Below are 20171 nucleotides of genomic sequence, written 5' to 3' on the forward strand. Positions count from 1 at the left end.
TCTTCTCCGATGTCCCCATGAGGCCACCTCTCCTCAAGTCTCTCCTGGACTTTCCCGAGCATCACTTCCTATCCAATCCGTCCTCGGGAAGACTTACCCCCAAGCAACACTGTCGACCAGCACTGATGGGGTCACTTTCTAGCGTATCAATGTGTCCATTCCTCTCATGGCTCCTGTTTAGTCTGAGTTTTTTCTCATTTGTTTGATGTCTGTGTCATTCATTAGCATCTGAGTTCTTGGAAGGCAGAAGCTTGCCCTTGAATAATGCCTACTGAAAAGAAGGCACACAAGGAATGAGTCCCCATTAGATGGGCATGCGGACAAGTGAATGAATAAACAGATGCCTCTTTTTTTTTTTCTTTTTTTGGTTTTTCGAGACAGGGTTTCTCTGTGGTTTTTTGGAGCCTGTCCTGGAACTAGCTCTTGTAGACCAGGCTGGTCTTGAACTCACAGAGATATGCCTGCCTCTGCCTCCCGAGTGCTGGGATTAAAGGCGTGCGCCACCACCGCCCGGCCAGATGCCTCTTTTACTAACGGTAGAGCAAGGTGACAGAATGACTATTGACGTAAACGTGTGCATTATATGATTAGCACCGGGGCTGCTGATGGATAAGAGACGAAATGTGGGAAAGGGGGAGTTTGTCCTGCAGCCCCCTAACTGAGATACGTGCAGTAGAAATAGCCTTCCTAGAAGCTCTATAAGACTAAGCAGCCTCAGTAAGGCATGCTGGCTTTACCTGGGAAATTGGAAATATTCCCTAGATCCAAATTTAGTCCAACAGTTCTGTTGTGGTTTGGATCTCGAATGTTCCCCCTAAGACGTTGCCCTCATGGTGGGGCTATTGGGAGGTGTCCAGCAGTAAAAGGTTGTGAGGTGATTGAAAGGGATTGCACAGTCCCTGTCCCTTCTGCCTCCTCTCCTTGGCTCCCTGGCCACATGGTGAGCAAGTTCCACTGCACAATCCCACCCTGATGTGTTGGCTTGCCGCGGAACCCTGAGCCACAAGGCCGGTTAACCACAGACTGCAGCTCCAAACCTGTGAGAAAACAGCAAGCCTTTCTAACGAGTTGATTACTTCAGGCCTGTTGTTATAGTGACGGAAAATTAACTAACACAAGCTCAGTAACAATCAGCCATGGGCATTTGCTGTCATAAAACACTCTGGACACAGGAAGATGAGCACACTTGGTCCTCGCCCTCAGAGCACAAAGCCTAGTAGAGGAACCCATCACACAGACACTGAATTAGAATGCAAAGGGTTAGGCATGGGAAAAGCCAGAAGAAACACCCAGAACAACTCCCGAGGAGGGATGCCTTGGCTTTCCTCGACGAGGGTGAGACCAACTTTGTATAAGAGCTGGCATCTCACGGTGCCCTGAAGCTAAACAGGATTTTGCTTTTAAGATTTATTTTTTTTTAATTTTTAAATTATGTGTATGAGTGTGCATCTGTACTTGTGTGTTTGTGCAAGTGAGTACAATGACCTCAGAGGCTAGAAAATGCGGTCAGATCCCCCTGGAGCTGGAGTTACATGTAGCTGTAAGCCATTCAATATTTATATGGATGTTGGGACTGAACTCACAGAAGCAATTCAGTTGAGCAGATCATTGTAGTGTTACTGTGCCTAAGAGATCTGCTTGCATATCTCCCAGGATATACTATAGACATGTTGCCTGAAGGGAGAAAAAAATCACATCTACTAAAGCTGTATTTGACAAAATGCCTACAAAAGAGCTAAGGAAATGAGGTTTGGCTGTAAATGCAGCTATGGCCTGGAAGAAGAATGTCTCGGGAGTGGAACCCTCCATTCCAGTTCAGGAGACTCGTACGATCAAAAAGCTGCAATCAGCCTCAACAACAGGGCTCTGGTGACCTGTTCTTAGTCTGTATTTGTGCCATATGGCTAACCAAGAAAAAAAATTCTGAGACGGGGGATGGCTCAACGGACAGGCTTGGTCCCTGGGCTTGTGTGGAGAGTTAAGAGGATATGCTGGAAGAAGCCTTTGAAGGTATGAAGACAGAAAGGAAGGAGACCTGAGTTCGCACTCAGGATGTGACCTTGATTCTTTCTGGTACCTACGTCTGTAGGGATAAGTCCCGCCCCTTAGGGGGCGTGTTCGCCTCGGGCTAATGTCTGCCTATAAATTTGGCGAGCAGGCTCCAAGCGGTTAATTCTGCTTTCCTGGTCTCCGCGGGAATGGTGGTTCTGTAAGTCTATTTCTACATTAAAACTATATATATTTTTACAATCTGTCTGCATTCGTTTACGCCGCTACATATATCCTGTCGTAGTTCGCATGAGCCTTAAGGTCTCTGCGATAGATGGTTTGCAAAAATGGCCAGTTTCTCCCATTATGGCTTTTTGGTCCATCTTTGCTACACAGTTTGACTTTCTATCAAGAGGTGGGATGTCTCAAGAAGAAGAAGAAGACATTCCTTTAAATCAAGGTTAGTCCCATGGCATGATGTGACGCAAAGACTCTAGTACAAGTGGCACTATGTTTGAGTCTGAGCCAGTGGGTCTCAACTGTGGGCTGTGCCTGCTTCAGGGTCAAATGACTCTTTTTGCAAGGGTCGCCTAAGACCGTCAGAAAACACAGACATTAACACTACGATTCATAACAGTAGTGAAATTCCAGTTATGAAGTAGCAATGAAAATAATGTTATGATTGGGGGTGACCACAACATGAGGAACTGTATTAAAAGGGTCGCAGCATTAGGAAGACCGAGGACCACTGCGCTAAAGAAACATTTAAAAGAGAACACTTTGTTGGCAAGCGAAATTTGAGGCTTTCTGTCAGGCTGCATGTTAAAGTGCCCAGTGCCGTCTGTTTCTCCTCCTACCTCCTAATGGCAAGGATTACTGGCTGTGCCACCCAACCTTCCTGGAGTGTCATTTGCCCTGGCAACACCCTGGTAAGGATTGACTTGGAGGACTCCAAGCACCGCGGGGAAACAACTTGTGTGACTCAGTTGTCCCTCCCTCCTGGAGCCACTCACTGAGTTGCGAGTTCCCAAGTTCTCCTAGTCCCCGGTAACTCAGCTGTTCGTTCCTCTGCTATTGGTCAGTGAACAGCTGCTGGGTGCCAGGTACGGTGCAGGACACAGTGTGTCAAGGAGGAGGTGTAGGCTAGGTCAGGAGAGACAGGATGCGACACTCTACATGGAGAGGGGCTTCGCTTGCTCTCAGCATCTTTCTGGTAACATTGCACACACCTCTAGGATTCCTCAGAGGTGGCTCCATCCTGAAGGTACAGAATTTCACACCTAGGAGAACTGGGTTTCTTCCCAACGTCATTTGTAACAACAGTCATGGAGAAGACCAGCCCCACAGACAGCAGCTAGGGGTCACATCTATCCTGACCCCATGATAGGGGTCAGAGTCCCTTACCATGGAGTCTTCATGGGGCCTGGGCATCTTTGGGGACCTGAGCCTGAGACAGAACTGAAATTGGAGCTGGAGCCTTGGCTTTGGCCCATGGAGCCAGCGCCTTTGGTCATGAAGACACAGCATCCTGTATGGCATGGAGCAGGCGATGTAGATTAAAAAAAAAAAAAGCCCATGGAGCATGTGGCTTTTCCTTTCACAGGTAAAGAGGCTGAACCCAAGAAAGATGATGGAAGAGATGATAGAAGTTAGTGCCAGAACCAGAGCCCTGGTTTTGCATTTTCTCTTCCTCGTCCTGATTTGTTTGTTTGTTTGTTTGTTTATATCCTCTTGTATAATGTACAGAACGGCAAAAAAAATTAAATTTAGATAAAGAAACAAAAAGTCTGGATTTTAATTCCAACCCATTATTCATTAGCTATGTGATCTTTAGTTCAAAACTCTTATCTTTGCTCCTTGATTGAAGCAAAGCAGGATTAATAATCTAAGCATCAATGGGGTTCATCTATTGCATGGAACTCTTTAGATTGTGGGCGATGCACATAGCCCCCAATAATGATACCTTTCTTTTTCTCCTTGAGTACCTATCCATGGTATTTATTCAAGGAAAGGCGGGAAATGCCATATTGTCATCCTCCTAAAAAGCATTCATTGACATTTTCTAAGAGGACATGTCATTGCTTCACCCTGGCAACTCCTGCTACCTCTTTGCATGGAACCTCTTTGGGTCATGGAACCCTGTCTGAGAGCAGTAGGAAGAAGGGACGGAATGGCAGACACCTGAACACAGAAAAGCTGGGGCAGGGTGATCTGGGTTTTCAGATGGAGATGCTGCAGCAACCTGGAAGCCCAGCCTTTCGCTGTGTGCAGTTGAAGGAGGAGACATGGTTATTACATGCAGTTGAACAAGGAGGCAGAGAGTTAGATGATCTCAGTAGGGGCAGCCTCTCTCTGCAGGGAAGCAGTCTTAGGCCATGAACATGGTAAGTGTAGGGGGCACTGTGTAACGCTATCAATATCCGCACATGGACCGGGGAGGTTTTACCATTTCCCTAAGCCAAACCCAGGGAAGGGCTTGCCATTTCTTGTGAGTCTAAGGCAATGGGATCCTTGGCAAGGTCATGGTCATGTCAAACACACATTCACTTATATTTTCACGCAATCCCTACAATCTCCTGTCTTCAGATCTCTAACAGTGGCTTACGAAGTCAGTTAATTCAAGGTGGTCCAACAGCATGGTATCAGCCAGCATCCTTACCCGTAAACCCAGGCAGTCTACAAAATGACCTTTCTCGTCATCTTTACCTTGGGCTATTGTAGCTTCATCTGTGTCCCAGGTACATAGTGGGCCTCGAGACAACGTTGTAACATTGCTTAGCCAACATATACTCCTATGGGAACTCAATACCTGCCTCCTCCAAATAGTCTTCAGAGTTATTATTTTTTCGTTTTTTATTTTTGTGTGTGTGTGTGTGTAGGAATGTATAGAGGTCCAAACTAGCATCAGGTATCTTTCTCAACCTCTTCCTAGCTTTTATATTAAGGTAAGGTTTTTCGCTGAACAGGGAGCTTGCTTTCAGCTATTAGGGAAGCCAGCTAGCTCCAGGGATTCTACCTCCTGCTGGCTGGGTGAGCTGCCTTGTTTGCCCAGCTTTTAACATTGGTCCTGGGGATCCAAACTCCAAGCCTCATTGTGAGCCTTTCCCACCCTCCTTCTCTAGTTATTCCCAAGCCAGAAGAATACCAGGTTCTACACTGTCCACATAAAGACACTGTCCCCTCTTCTCTGTGCTGGGCCCCATAGAGCAGCCTGGCTCTACCTACTACGTCGCTGGTCACGGCTTCTTTCCTCGCAGTTTTCTCTCTTGATCCTGCCCTCACAGACCACTGAGTCAGCCCTAGCAGGCTGTGGAGGAGGAGGGACCCCATCACCGTGCTCATGGTATGGAGTGTCTCTGTGTTCAGAAGCCCCTCATCTGGAGATCCCCCTGTCAGTCTGGTTGGCCTGAGACCTTTCTAAGTAGCTACTGTCATTTGAATGTCAGGGCTCTTTCAAATGGGGCACGATGCCAAAGTCTAACCCCTTAGCTTTCTCCATTGTTAAAGGGTGGGTCTTGAAACTTCAAGCCATAACTTTCCCCCATCTTTGCCTTAAACCCATAGCATGTCATCTTGACTTCCATGGTATTTCCTGACTTTCTGGTGATTAGAGAGAGATGGAGACAGAGAGAGAGAAAGATACAGAGAGAGAAAGATGAGAGAGAGAGAGAGAGAGAGAGAGAGAGAGAGAGAGAGAGAGAGAAAGAGAGAGAGAGAGACTGCAGTTTTCTGTAAAGCCTGGTCGTACACCTTCTAGGATCAAGACAAAAGAGAAAAGCCCCCGTTTTCTTGACTTACATGTCTCAAATCCAAACCAGCTGTTAGCATTCATACTCAAGGCATCCCCGAGTGCTGAGCCCATCGGTACTGTGTGCGCTAATCACACGTACGCCACGTAGGAAGTGATTTTGACTAGTCTGGGCAGGCTCTCTACTGGGTTATTCTGGAAATGACGGCAGCAACTCACAGGTTGGGGACTTGGGATGCTGTCACTTTGGGCTTTTTCTTCCTTCTTACTAATGACACACCACGTGTGGATTTGGGGGCGGGCCCGGGAGAACAGAGTGTAATCAGTTTCAATCTACTTAAACATTTAAACACCCGAACTTAGTTGTAACTGCCCCCCCCCCCCCCCCCCCCCCCGTGAGCTGTTCTTCTCTGCGGACGGTTCTCATCCGTACCACACCACTGTGAAACTTCGCCAGCCACCACTCCTATTCTATGGACTGTAGGTAAATTTGGCAACGACAAAATGAGCCTGGCCAGCGAGATGGTTAACGGGTAAAAAGTGAGGTTGCTCAGTGGGTCAAAGCGTCTGCCATGTAAGCACAATGACTAAAGCTCATATAAAAAGCTATCATGGCGCACGCATTGATAATCCAAGACACTTCTACCATAAGACAGAAGGCAGAGACAGGGGAATCAGCCAGCAACATCTCATGGGTTCTCAAGCCGAGAAGACACAGAGTAGTGACAGAAACTAGAGGGACCAAGACTCAAAATGAGGTGGAAGGAGAGAACTGACTTAAAATGTTGTCGTCTGAACGATACCTATGCAGGCACGTACACAAACACAGAGCGGATAAATGAAAAATTAAATTGTCACTTTATGAGTAGACCTTAAGGTGATAGATAAGGGATTTATAAGGGAGTGATTTACATAAGCAACTCAAAGTCCTAACAGAATCGGCTGAACAATTTCTTTCTCAGATGCGTTCAACTGAAGGATTTTCCTTGGGTATCTGTGCTGAATGAATGAATGATGAAGGATAGGACTGCTTGGAGGAGTGCACGGGATAAGGGAAGAGGAAGCCCCCCCCCCAAAAAAAAGCGCGTAAAGGAAGCAAAAAAAAAAAAAGGAAGACCGTGGAATCTTGGGTGTGACAATAACACACGCATCTAGGACTGCCCAGAATAGGAACAACTGGAGAGCCACCATAAACGGGCTGTCCATGCATGCTTAAGCATTGCCAGGGCATAAATGATGGTGATTTGTGTTGAGACGAACAGAAACCGAGGTCAAAGCATTAATTTGCTAACAAGAAATTGTTCTGGTACCCGCAGAAAGATGTAACTGCAATATCATTTCCACGTTGTTCATGCCGCATGATCCCAGGCAAATGTGGGTCTCTGAGTCTTGCCTTGGCTATACTTGTGTTGTTAGTTTGTATTTCATTCATTTACTTAATGAAACAGGGTCTGGCCCAATAGCCAAGGCTGACTTAACACTCATGGTCCAGCTGCCCCAGCTTCCTGGGTCTCGGTAGTCCAGGCGTGTGCCACCACATCAGGCCCAGCTTTAGGTCTGTTTTAACGGGCGTGCACAGCAGGAGGAGACGCACAAAGAAGTTGGGATAGTCTGGTAAGTCTGAGTGTGAAAGGAGGAGTATCGCTTCCCACATCCCACGAATCCGAGAGGAGGGTGGAACCCAGCTGCCTCAGACGGTGTGACCGTCTGCAGAGTGGGGACAGAAGGCTTTCTAGCCATTTCCCAGATGTGACGGATAGTGTCTACTACAGCACAAAGGTCACATTTCCCTCTCCAAGAATCTGACCCACAGGGCAGAGACAAATTATCCAATTAAAGAATTTGACAGGTAGGAACAAATTGCTCAATGGGCCCCCAGCAAGTTCAAACACAATAGTGTATGGGTAAGGAGAAACGGTCCAGGTGGTTTATCTGGTTGATCTTGGAAGGCTGCTAGGAGGAAACCGGATGTGAGAGGGGTGAGGAACGGGGAAGACATTTACCTTCCAGTGTGTGTGTGTTTCAAGGACAAAGGTGATCTGGATAGAGCCTTGGAGAAATGCAGATTCCTGAGTTTGACATCAGCCTCCCAGGGGTGAGGCCCGTGCAAGCAGCTGTGATGTGAAACCAGGCTTACAGCCCATCAGGAGTGAGGCCCAGGTATGCTCAGAAACTATGAATAAAGTCTCGAAGGGGGTCTCAGGGCTGTGACTGGAAGAGCCAGCTGGTTTTCACCTCTTCAGAAGACCAAAGAAGACAAACCAAATGAGGCATAGTTCACTTTGAAGATGAAATTCGTGGACGTGAAGGTTGTTAAAGATGCCAACATTTTCATCTGTTTTGACACAATAAAGGCTTGCTTTGGAACAAGGAAGCAAACCCTATAAAAGTCAAGCCCTTCCCAGCACGGTGGTATATGCTCCTAATCCCAACACTTGGGAGGCTGAGGCAGGAGGACCAGAAATCTGAGATAAGCCTGGGTGGGCTGTGAAACCAAACCCTATCTCAAAATTTCCAAAGGCAGCAGGGCGGTGGTGGCGTACACCTTTAATCCCAGCACTCGGGAGGCAGAGGCAGGCGGATCTCTGTGAGTTCAAGACCAGCCTGGTCTACAAGAGCTAGTTCCAGGACAGGCTCCAAAAAACCACAGAGAAACCCTGTCTCGAAAAACCAAAAAAAAAAAAAAAAAAGTTTCCAAAGGCAAGCCTAAAGCAAACCAAAATGAAACAAGTAAACACGCCACATCCCCCAAAGGAACAACAGCAATCAAAAAGGATGCATAATCCCGTTGGATAAACTTGTGGTAGACAAATGTTTCCTGGAAAGAACCAAAACGGAAATGACTTTCAATTGTCCAGACCGTATGGTCTCTGTCAGGGCTTCCATTCATTCCCTTGTAGAGCAAACACAATGCTAGACAGTGTATAAATAAATACGCATATCTATATCCCGGGAAAACTTTATGGATGCCAAAATGTAACGTGTATGCTATAAAATGTGACCTTTTAAAAATTATGTTTTCAGCCATTTAAAAATGTAAATTCTTGGGCTTGGGATGTAGCAGATTATTTAATACATACAAAGCCTTGGACTTGACCCTTGGCATCACAAAAATAAATGAAAGCAAACAGATTCTTATTATTTCTAGTAGCCAAGAGATGGGAACATCTCAAATGCCAATCAGTGGCATCTACATATACTGGAAAAGTCTTTGGTTTTAGTCTTAAGGACATTGTGCTAAGTGAAATAAGCCAGGGGAGGAGAGACAATGATGGTGTAATTCCACTTACAGGAAGCATCCCATCCAATCCATAGGAGCAAGAAGTAGAAAGAGACCTTCCAAAGGCTCGGGGCGGGGTAAGTGTGGGGGCAAGGTCGCACTTAATGGTGACAGCCGTTAAGTACACTTTTACAAGATGAATGTATTCTGGGGGATCAGCCTCCTAACAAAGTAAACACACTCAACATGACTGAACTAGACCTTTCAAACAGGTACATTTTACCACTTTATTTTCTCAAAGCTACAATTACAGAAAGAAAAAGAAATTCTTCCACTTAAGCCTGGCAGATCTTGCTGTATCTCCCCCCACCTAAACTACAAAGGAAAATAAGAATCTTCTTCAGTGTAGCTACACAGGAACAGGCAGTAGACTCCTGAGACAATCCGAATCCAAGCCCATGCTTCTCAGCGTCCCCAGCAAATCCTGTAACCACAAGGGTGGGAGGCCAGCTCCCACGAGGCCACCTACAAGTCTATAAAACATGTTTAAAGTGCCTTTAAATGAAATTCACAAACATTTAAAAATCCCACTCCGTAATACATGTTGTTTTAAATGTAAATTTGGCTTTCACTGTTGAAAAAAAAATCAATAGAAATGGGTGCTTGTTCCAGCTCAGCGAAGCCGGACAGTTCAGAGGGACACGGTAGGACCGGGTCCTGCAGTGAACACGTTCCCCGGAGTGAATCGCCTTCTCGTTGCCCCATTGGACTGTTCATTCCCAAGCATTAAACTCTCCCGCACCCCTAATACTGAAGTCTTTCTAAAGCAATGTTGGCCGACCACGGTGTGGTTTCTCCCCAGAACCACCAATCCCCAAGCGTCTACTATTACTCATTCTGGTTCTAAAATAATTTGATTTTTTCTCCACTTCTAACTATGCTTTTAAAAATCTATCTGCAATTCTCCCCTATCTATCTATCTATCTATCTATCTATCTATCTATCTATCTATCTATCTATCTATCTATCTATCTATCTATCTATCTACCTACCTATCTACCTATTGGTTTGTTTGTTTATTTCAGTGCCGAGGATTGAATTTACGGTTTGTACATGCTAGGCAACTACTTTACCTCGGAGATAAATCTCTAGCGAGACTGGTGCAGACTTCGAGAGCTTTCTTTCTGAGCTGCTGTAGAGGCCTTTGTGTCCCTAACCCCCCAGCAATCCTCCCCAAGAGAGGAATGTACCACTTACAAATGACCTGCCTTGACACATAGACACATCCTTTCCAGGGGCCCTGAAGACAACCTGTGGGTTTTGCCTGATGCGATGGTACATGCACCCACCCTGTAGCATCACACGGAGCAGCTCATCCCTGGCCCTAAAAGTCCTGTTCTGCCTATCCATTCCCTCCTTGTCCCCAACCCCCGTGACCACAACTTTCTCCCTGCCTCCATAGTTCCACCTTTTCTGGAAGAGCTGGAACCATACCACAGTCTTCAGACTGGCTTCTCTCAGACACGAACTCTTTAAAATAAAAAGGCAACATGAGTTCCTAAGCACCTGGGCTTCTGAGTTGGATGGTACGATTACATTCTACATTCAGTTCACGCGGACAGCTGGCTCGTATAGGGACACACACAGTCTCAGCTCTGCTGAGTGACAGGAGAAGCCAGCTAGGCATTTTAAACGATAACCTCCAAAATGGAAAATTAGCGGTGGAAAAATCAGGGTTTGATCAACAGACTCCTTTCTCATAACCAATCCTTCTGTTTCACCTCTTACCAGTTTCTGCTCAGAGCACTGGGGAGCCTGGTCCCAACCAGGAGGTCACACACACATCAGTTATTAAGCAAAGACGCTGGCCCTGTTTAACAGGGTGTTCAGATAGGCATTGGGGGAGGGGGAGGTGGTATTTACTTCCATGAACCTAATCCCTCGGACCTTTAATAGCAAGGAGATACTTAAAAAACTAGCAATCATTCAGACACATCACAAATACTAGGCAATGTCAGTATGTGGTCTTTCTGACCTGGAGACTGCTGTGGCCAGTCTTCAAGGTCCCTCCACCCCCATCCCAACCTGATGATTCTGTTATCCCGGGGTTGACAATCATACCAGACACAACGGGAAGAGGGGAACAAGGGGCAGACGTGGTAAGGCCCAGCAATTAGAATTCTAACAATACACCCCTACCCCCGCTGAACGTTCAGGTTTGAAACCCACTGATCTGAAGTCCTATTGAGTGAGGGCATGGGGCTGGAAGGTTCTGGAAGGCTGTGAGTTTGAAGCAGAAGCTGGGGCTAGGAAACTGTGCGGAGGGCTTATTAATAAGAGACCCATTCCCCCCTGCAGCCTCAGAGCCATGTCCAAGTCTCCAATCAGATCCTGGCCAGTGTTCTCAGGGGTGGGGAGTCCAGACTTGAGACCACAGGGTGCTCCTTCCGGAGTTTCCAGCCATCTGGAGCGCCTAAGTGGGCACAAGACGGTGGTGTCTGTTAAGCTACTTTACCTGCCTCTTTCTTTTATTTCTGGTTGTGAGTCTAGTCTTTAAGGGCTGAGCCATCTCCCCAGCCCTAGCTGGCTCTGTCTCAAGAAACCTGAGGCTCTTTAAAAAAGTTTTCCGCAAAGAGGACCGACCCTAACTCTAAAATTGGCTTTAAATTATTACTATTATTATTAGGTATATTGTTGCTGTTAAATAAGTCCCCGACAGCATCTCTAGGAAGCTGCTTTTGTGAACACCCTAAATCTTTTCACCCTAATTTGCCTGGTCTGCAATAAAAGCAGCCCAGTGCCCAGAGCATCCAAGCCCTGAACCCCACTCGCGATCCCTCCTGCCCCCAACTCTTCCATGCCTATGGACACAGAACAGCACGCCCAGCTCCCTTGCAGGCCAACTCTGCAGGGCACAATCCCAGGGTGATGCCCAGCTCAGGCACCCGGGTGCACGGGAGCTGACGGAGCCCGCCGTGTGGAGGGGCGGCGGCCTTGCCGGCGGGTCCCCAGGCTCCTCCCCTGGGGTGGCCGAGCAGGAAGCGGGGCGGGCGCGGCGCGGGGGCGCGCGGGGCGTGCGGGCGGGCGCGGGGCCCGGCGCCGGGGGTATGCGCGGGTCTGGGCGGGCAGCCCCGGCGCACAGCCGCGGCCCGGGCGCGCGGCGCGGGGCGGAAAAGCCTGTTTACACAGACTGCACACCGCCTGGGGAATAATGCAGTAAAGGAAGTGAGCAGGCTCGGCCTGACTGCTCCAACTTCCTGCTCTCACACACAGCAGAGGAAAAAAAAAAAGAGGAGCGAGAGAAAGAAAAAAAGGGGGAAAAATCAGGATCTCATTACAAGAGCAACAGACCGTCTGCAGACGCCTGTCAGCATGGAAAGTCGGGGGCTTTCGCCCGGGTCCTCCTAGAAATCTCCCCAAGAAGACTCCCAAACGCTCCCCCACATCTGGGTAGGTTGCAGGACTGTTTGCCTGTTGCTCCAGTGCTTGCAAAGTTTTCTTCTTGGTAGTTTTTTTCCCCCTTTTCCCCCTTCTTTCTTTTCTTTGGCTGGTGGGGGTGGGGCGGTGGGCGCTGTGGGGTGGGTTGTGGACTGTGGTGGGGGAGGATGGGGGTGCGTCCCCGTGGGGGAGGATGCTGCGCGCCGTCACCGCCACCACCGCCACCGCAGGAGCTCATGCGTTGGCCTGGCTCATGCGTGGCTGCGCTGCGAAGCCAAGGAAAGGGTCACCCGGCGTGCAAGCTCCCGCACCCCTGCAGGCTGGCGAGCGAGGCTCCAGGGCCCTGGGATTGAGGATGGTGGCCGGAGCGGGCTGCGTGGCTGGAGGCTGACCTCCAGCCGGGGTTGCGGTCGGGATCCCTTCATGATGGGCACCAAGTCGCGGGTGCTCAGATCCAGGGACAGCACAGGGATGGAGTGGAGGTGAAGGACGTGGGCCGTGGAGATGTGGGGCCTGGGGCTGCGCGTCCACTCTCGCTGGGCAGGTGACCCCCGCCCAGGTCACCGCCCCAGGCGCACGCCCAGTCAAACGGACATTTAAAAGCCGGCCGAGTCTAATGGTCTGGATTCGGGTTTGGGAGACTGGCCGGGCAAGGGATGCTCTTGAAGTTCTCAGTTCTTTAACTTCCAACTCGCTGCTGGCCTGTACTGTTGCTGGAACTTTTTATTTTATTTTATTTTTAGGAGGAGGGGGGGTTAAATTGGGAGCGAGCGCTAAAAAAAAAATTAAAAGGTCTCTGGTTTGTTACGTTTTCTGAACCGAATCATTCCGAGGCTAAGCTGCTGTTACGCGGTGGGGTGGGGGGAGCAGCAAGAAAGGCTATTTCAGAAACTGCAAAAGGGGCTTTTTAGAAGGAAAAAAAACGAGTGTCGGGAGAGTTTCTGGCTTGTCTGGAAACGGCAAGACTAATTGCCGTGCGCTTCCGCTTTGAAACTGGCTGCAGACAGCATCTTGAAAATGACTCACTGAGGAGCTCACAAAGAAACTGTGGTTTGCTGCTTCTCAGGTTTATGTATTTGTGCCTTTTACAGTTTCCTTTGTAGTGTTCGAGGGTCCCCCGCCCCTTCCCCGCCGGCCCCCTCTCTCCCTCCCTCCCTGCTTTGAAAGCCCCTCGCTGGCCTTTAACTCCCTGCAGTCCTCTGCCCGAGGTGGGGGCAGTTGGGGGTGGTGAGGGGGAGGCCGAGTTGTTTTGGACTTGGCTGGGGAGAGGGTTAAAGGGATTCTGCTGCTGCAGGGGGAAAAATGTTCCTTGAATTTTCCACTGGCGGCCGCAGGAAGAGAGCCCCTTTAGTCATTGCTAAGTAATGTCTGCACACACACACCGACTAATCTCATTGGGAGTTTCCGCTGCTCCGCACAGGAGGGGTTTTGTGCAAGCCGCTGTCAGCCTGCGGAGCAGGCGCTGCGGAGCGAGGCGAGTCACCGCCTTATTGACTTAGAGGTGCCTCCTCCACCCCGCCAGTCTTTCCAGGGCAGTCTCCAGAAACTTGGAAGTCTCTTTGGCCATTTTGGTTCTCAAGTCGAACATGCTTTTCCTGTGTGCCTGCATGTGTGTGTGCGCGTGGGTTCTGTTTTGTTTTCTGTTGTCCAATCAACTCTTTCACACACACACACACACACACACACACACACACACACACACACACACACACACACACACACACACGCCTGCCCATCCTCTCCCATCTGTGCCTCGGCTTTGTTGTGGTGGTGGTGGGGGGGTGGTGGAGGGAGGAGTTGGGAAACCCAGCATGTTCCGGGATCTATTAATGAACCTAAATCGATTTCTGAGCCTGATTGCCCAACACAATATTCTCTGGTCTCTCTCCTTTTCCCTCTCTCTGTGGCACACGTTTATTTGGAAAAGGTCAGTTATGAGTTTGAATTTATGAGGATTATAAAATTACAGGCTGTGTTAGGAGGGCATGCAGGTCAGACAGTTAAGGAGACTGTCGGACAGAAGTGTCCCAAGCTTCCAGTAATGACTCCGCTTGCAAAACCCCCAGAGCACAAAAAGTGGTGGCCTTTTCCATGCCAAATATAGCTCAGGCCCTCTGGCTTTTTCTTGTTCTCTTTCTTTTTTCCTTTCTTTCTTTCTTTCTTTCTTTCTTTCTTTCTTTCTTTCTTTCTTTCTTTCCTTCCTTCCTTTCTTTCTTTCTTTCTTTCTTTCTTCCTCCTCTTCCTTCCTCCCTCTCTCCCTCCCCCTTTCTCTCTCTGCCTTTAAATGTTGACTGTTGAAATGGGTAGAGTTGCTAAAAAGGACAAAGAATTTTCCAGAACCCCACTGGAAGCATGGGGGGCCCCTTTCTTGACAAGGACATTCTGCCTCTCCCCCCCTTGTAAGGTGTTGCCGTGACTCCTCCAGTGGCAAATGGATCCTGAAACCAACCCAGCCACTCCACCCTATGCGAGTCAGTGGGCTTAGGTCAGGATTTCCTTGGCACCTTTTCTAGAGGGTGGTCAGTGAATGGTTGATGCTGAGTGGCCGAATTGGACAACAGAACGTTGTTCTTCTAGCTGACTTCCAAGCGGGCATCCTCCTGCTGGAGAGTTCCCCAGAGGTCCAGGTTGCGAACACTTCCCTCTGAGCCAGTGGTTCTCAGCCTTCCTAATGCTGCGAATCTTTAATACAGTTCCTGTGATGATCCCCCACCACCACTACAACCACAAAATTATTTTCATTGCTACTTCACAATGGCAGTTTTGCTACTCTTAGGAATCGTAATATCAATATCTGACACGTGACCCCAAGGGGTTGCGACCCACAGGTTGAGAACCACGGTTCTGATCAGAAAGGAGGACAGCGAAGTCTGAGTTGTTGAAGGGGCCCGAGATCTGCTTCTGTGGTTTTCAACCAGAATGATTTTGCCTACAGGGGTACAACTGGCATCTACCAACCCTGATACTGTTACTCATCCAGCAATGTCCAGGACACTTCCCCATAAGTAATCCACGAGCCCCATGTGTTAGTAGTGCTTACACCAAGCCTCTCTCCTTCCCCTTAGTGATGCTGGTGATAAAGGCTCTCGCAGGCATTGGCTCAACAAATAAATGGGCATCAGAAGCCCTCAGTGGTCCGTCTCGTTATGACAACAAGCTGTTAACGCTTGCTTCTGTCCTTGTCTGTCTCTCTCTCTCTGCCTTGTCCCATTCCTGTCTGTCTTCTTCTCCGTGCCACAGAATGACAGACAGATCCTGACCTTGTGACTGACTTTTGTGAGCTGAATTTTTGAGCCTCCCTAAGCACCCAGTCTTCCTCACACAACCAGCGCTGAAGCCTAGTAGCCGGGAAGAGCAGTATTTGGATGAGGGAGATCAGTTTTTTTTTTTAAATCAACCCCACTGAATTTTGAAGTCACCTAAGCATTTATTTAAAAAAACTCCCCCTTTTGTCTCATTTCATTCAAAACTGCTAATGTACAGTATATGCAACTCTGAGGTCATCCATTAAAATTTATGTTTGTCGTAACTTTTTGGAACTTAAATCTTTTCCTGAAATTGGTTTTAGAGGACTTCCGGGCAGTGTGTGTAGTTAAGATATTCCTGCCCAGTGATCGGACGCTGGATTTTTGCGTGTTCTGTACCATCCAATTCTAATTCTATAGACGGTATCGCCAGACGTTACAAGACATAACCTATGGACAAGCCCAAGGCACATAATTGGATGTGACTTCCTGAAGCGAGGTGAGTTACCCCTCGGCAGTGACTTAGTCCTCTGTCCCTTCCAGGCCTCAGGCTCCTCATTGCACATAAAGAGCAGTGTGCTCTCTGTCTACCTGATTCTACCCTGGTGAGCCCCTCCTCGGCCTGCTTTTTCCTCACTTGTGTTCATGAATAGCATGAAGCCCGTCACGTTCATCCAAAAGCCTTGTATGTTCTGGGCTGATGTTTCCCGTGCAGCGGTCACCTTAGCTCCTCTTGGCTGTCGCAGGGTGGTTTAGAGCAGGTTGGAACCACACCTGTCAGAAGCCATCTATCTCCTAAAGGCTACTTTTTCTGTTTTTCTTGGTTGTGAGAAATATCACAAATTACCCTAGGAAAACATAGAAAGCCACAAAGACAACAATGGACGTTGCCAGAAATCCCGCTGCTAACATTTCATTGTATATGTTTGTAGTCTTTTGAAACGTGTGTTGTGTACACAGACACACAGGAACGCATGTGCTCGGAGGGTTTTATTGGAGCCACGGCATCCTTTTAAAAAGAGCTGATTTCCACATAGCATCCCCCATGGTACATTTTAATAATGAGGACCGAGACTCAAGTTGCCAAACATTGAGCCTGTATTTATTGAGGATGGGTTGACATGATTTCTCATGAGCCGGGTCTTGTGCTCTGTCTTCTGTAATGTCTTAAGAATGCAGCCCTCTTGAAAGATTGAGTTCCTATGTGCTGTGAATTCTGGGATTTTGATGAGTCTCTCTGTGATTTAAGTGTGAGTCATGATTTGCAAGAGAGTGTGGCGCTGTAGTAACAGGAAGTGGGGGCACTCCACACCAGGACAGAATGCTTAGATGAAGGGAGAGAGTGGAGGCTGGGTTGAAAAACCCACCCTGGGATGACCCCACTGCGGAGGAGAGGAAGACCCGCATAGACAACTCTTAGATATTGCTGTATCCACACTCTCCAAACTTTGGTGTTTTAAATTGACTTAAAAAAACATCAATATTACTATGATATTACTATTGTATTATACTGTATTACACACACACACACACACACACACACACACACACACACACACACACATATAATAATACTATAATATTACCGGCCATGGGCATGACCAGTTTGACTTGAGGTCATTCAGCTTTTGGATTGAAACCATGGCAGTGGCACCATGATGACTCTGTTTTTGCCACTTTGAGTGCAGAGTCAACAAATTAAGTTACCATGTTTGTGTGTTTAGCTTTCTGTTAACAAATCCGGAAGGCCTCCAAAGATGGTTGTTCCTTCTGTCTTTTGGGTAACCGCTCCTAAAATAATTTAACCCTCTCTGAGCTCTTCTTCCACTACCAGAATTAAAATAGCCTTGTCCTTTTTCCTGGAAATTCACGCACACGTCAGCAGTTTCAGGATAAACTTGGCAGTGGTCGGCTTCAGCCGAAGGTGATTTGGGCTGAATTATCACTAGGCGTGAACTCTGGCAACTTTACTGATTGGGAGTAATTTGCATTTCCTGGGAAGAATTACTGAACTATTTGAAAAGTTAAATGGAATTCTTTTTGTAACTTAGCTGAGAATGTTGCTCGGCTGTTTTTAAAGTCATCAGAGTGATTGGTGGTCATAACATTCGAATATGAACCAAGCTAAAATGAGTTTGCTCAGAAGTGGTTCAAAGCCTCTAGTGTCTAAGTATTTCTAAAGCGTCTGGAGCTCAGGTGTTCCCGTTTAGCCACGAATCCGGCAGGAATCACGGGGTGGGTAGAAAACACAAATGTCCGGATGCTACTTCCGTAAGACTGGTTAGGTTAGGGCTCTCAAACAAAAACACAAGACCCCTGACATATGTTTCACCTTTAGCAAAAAGAGAATAAGAGTTTTGGGGCATGGTGGTATGTACCTTTGACCCCAGCATTTGGGCAGTCGAGGCAGGCTGGTTTCTTGTCTCAGAGTGAGAGCCTGTCACAGACAACAAACAAAAGCAAACGAAAGAAGACTTTAGTTTACATACGCCCCAACACACGGATCTTAAATATAGTTGTATACATCCATGTATCTAGCTTCTCTAAATGAAGACTATATTTCCATCACTTCAGAGTACTCCCGGAGGGCTTTTGTTTGTTTTAATTGCAGTGGGGACGGTTTCATGATTCTACCCAGCAGATCCGTGAAACCCAGGACGCCTTGATAAATCACCGTAGTGCTTTAACATCACACAGGGAAGGGAGGAATCTCTTCTAGTTTATTCCATGTACAAAGTATTTAGCCAGTGTTCTAGGAAAACTAAAAGTATTGCTTTAAAACTAACTGGGTTGAGGGGGTATTACTTGATCATTCTGTGTGTCAGTTCCTCTGGCTGGACTGAAATGGACGGACTTCACGTTCAAGTCCTAAGTCCTATAGTCCTCCTCCTCCTCCTCCTCCTCCTCCTCCTCCTCCTCCTCCTCCTCCTCCTCCTCCTCCTCCTCCTCCTCCTCCTTCTTCTTCTTCTTCTCTCTCTCTCTCTCTCTCTCTCTCTCTTTCTCTCTCTCTCTCTCTCTCTCAAATCGAGACTCTGCTTATGAAAGAAAACAGGGTATTTTGCCCCTCTCTCCAGCATCTTCTCTACCCCCCTTCTTTCTTTAGCTCTCTCTCAGGTCACCTGTCACCTCCCTGGGGGAGGCTGTGCTGGTCTTTCTTTAGTCCTCCCCTGGGACCCCAACCCTCTGTAGAGGCTTTATTCTCAGGTTTCCTCATTACCCAAATTCTTGCTCTCTGAACCCAGGAGCTAGACAGCTTTAGGTGTGTGTTTCTGGAGACTGGCTGTTATTCCTAAATACCTACTAATACTCCTCATTCCGAGCTCTGAAACCAAGACTATGTGACGATATGTTGTGCAGACCCTCTGACCAGGTAGCTTGAGAGAGTGAGGGATCGTTGCCTGTGCGTATGACAGGATCTGCTCTGTCTGTGGTGCCCATCCGGCTGGGAGCTCGCTTTGGGCCCACATCTGTTTTTCTCATAAAGAGAACGAGAAACAGTGCCTGTATCATAGGTTTGCTTTTTATATTATTTTTTTATTTTTTTCAAGATGGGGTTTCTCTGTGTAGCCCTGGCTGTCCTGGCACTTGCTCTGTAGACCAGGCTGACTTCAAATTCACAGAGATCCACCTGCCTCTGCCTGCCGAGCGCTGGGATTAAAGGCACCACCCGGCTCCCATAGTTTTTATTTAAACTTCCAAGGAAAGGGTCTGTTCAGAAACAGGGCTAGGTTGTTACTCTTGGGACAGACTTGACTTTGATTTTAGTCTCAGTGTTAGACCGAGAATGGTCGGCGACACCTCGAAATACATTCATAGAAAGTGCTTTCTCGCCAGAATTTACCAATTCTAAAGACACTGTGGTCTTTTATTTTTATTTATTTTTTTTATTTTTTATTTTTTTTAAATATTTATTTATTTATTATGTGTATAGCATTCCTTCCACTTGTGCCTGCAAGCCAGAAGGGGGCGCCAGGTCTCATTATAGATGGCTGTAAGCCACCATGTGGTTGCTGGGAATTGAACTCAGGACCTCTGGAAGAGCAGTCAGTGCTCTTAACCTCTGAGCCATCTCTCCAGCCCCCACTGTGGTCTTTTATGGAAGATTTCATGACAAGATTCTCACAGTGGCCCTGGATAATCCGTTTTGAGTCTTGCTGTGTTCGGTGGAAAGACTTTCTTCACCTGAAGCAACTGCACATACAGTGTTTGTCTGTAACCCTTTGAAATCAATGATGTTTCTGTAAAATAGCAGGAGAGATGGGCTGAAGACAGCTCATTGTTTTGGAGAAGGACTAATTACCTTACTGTTTTCACCTCTGTTTTGCCAGGGAGCCCTTTGTTGGGGTCAAGTCTGGGTTACCCGGAATGTATGATCAAGCAGGTCCTCCACCCCCGGTCCTGCCACCATGGTCTTAGTCAGAAAAGAGTGGCCAAAACGAGCCTCAAGGTTTGCCCCGGGGCCAGCTCCCCAGTATGTCTAGGAATTAACTGGGAGATCTCACTGCCCACCCCCATAGCTTGTCATCCTCAA

The 20171-nt window shown here is 47.7% G+C and overlaps 1 protein-coding gene across 2 annotated transcripts in view; it reads left to right on the forward strand.

Annotated features, from left to right (window-relative positions):
* The first annotated feature begins 12023 nt into the window (after positions 1-12023).
* Elk3 (ETS transcription factor ELK3) overlaps positions 12024-20171 on the forward strand; it is a 58007-nt gene continuing 49859 nt past the window's right edge. Inside the window, exon 1 of one of the 2 annotated variants that reach the window (XR_012908610.1) lies at positions 12024-12407. The gene's annotated coding sequence lies outside the window, so the exon portion shown is untranslated. The remainder of the gene's footprint in view (positions 12408-20171) is intronic. The other variant, XM_075954247.1, reaches the window with a different exon arrangement.

Source organism: Microtus pennsylvanicus, chromosome 20 (assembly GCF_037038515.1).
Source record: "Microtus pennsylvanicus isolate mMicPen1 chromosome 20, mMicPen1.hap1, whole genome shotgun sequence".
NCBI classification, from domain to species: Eukaryota; Metazoa; Chordata; class Mammalia; order Rodentia; family Cricetidae; genus Microtus; species Microtus pennsylvanicus.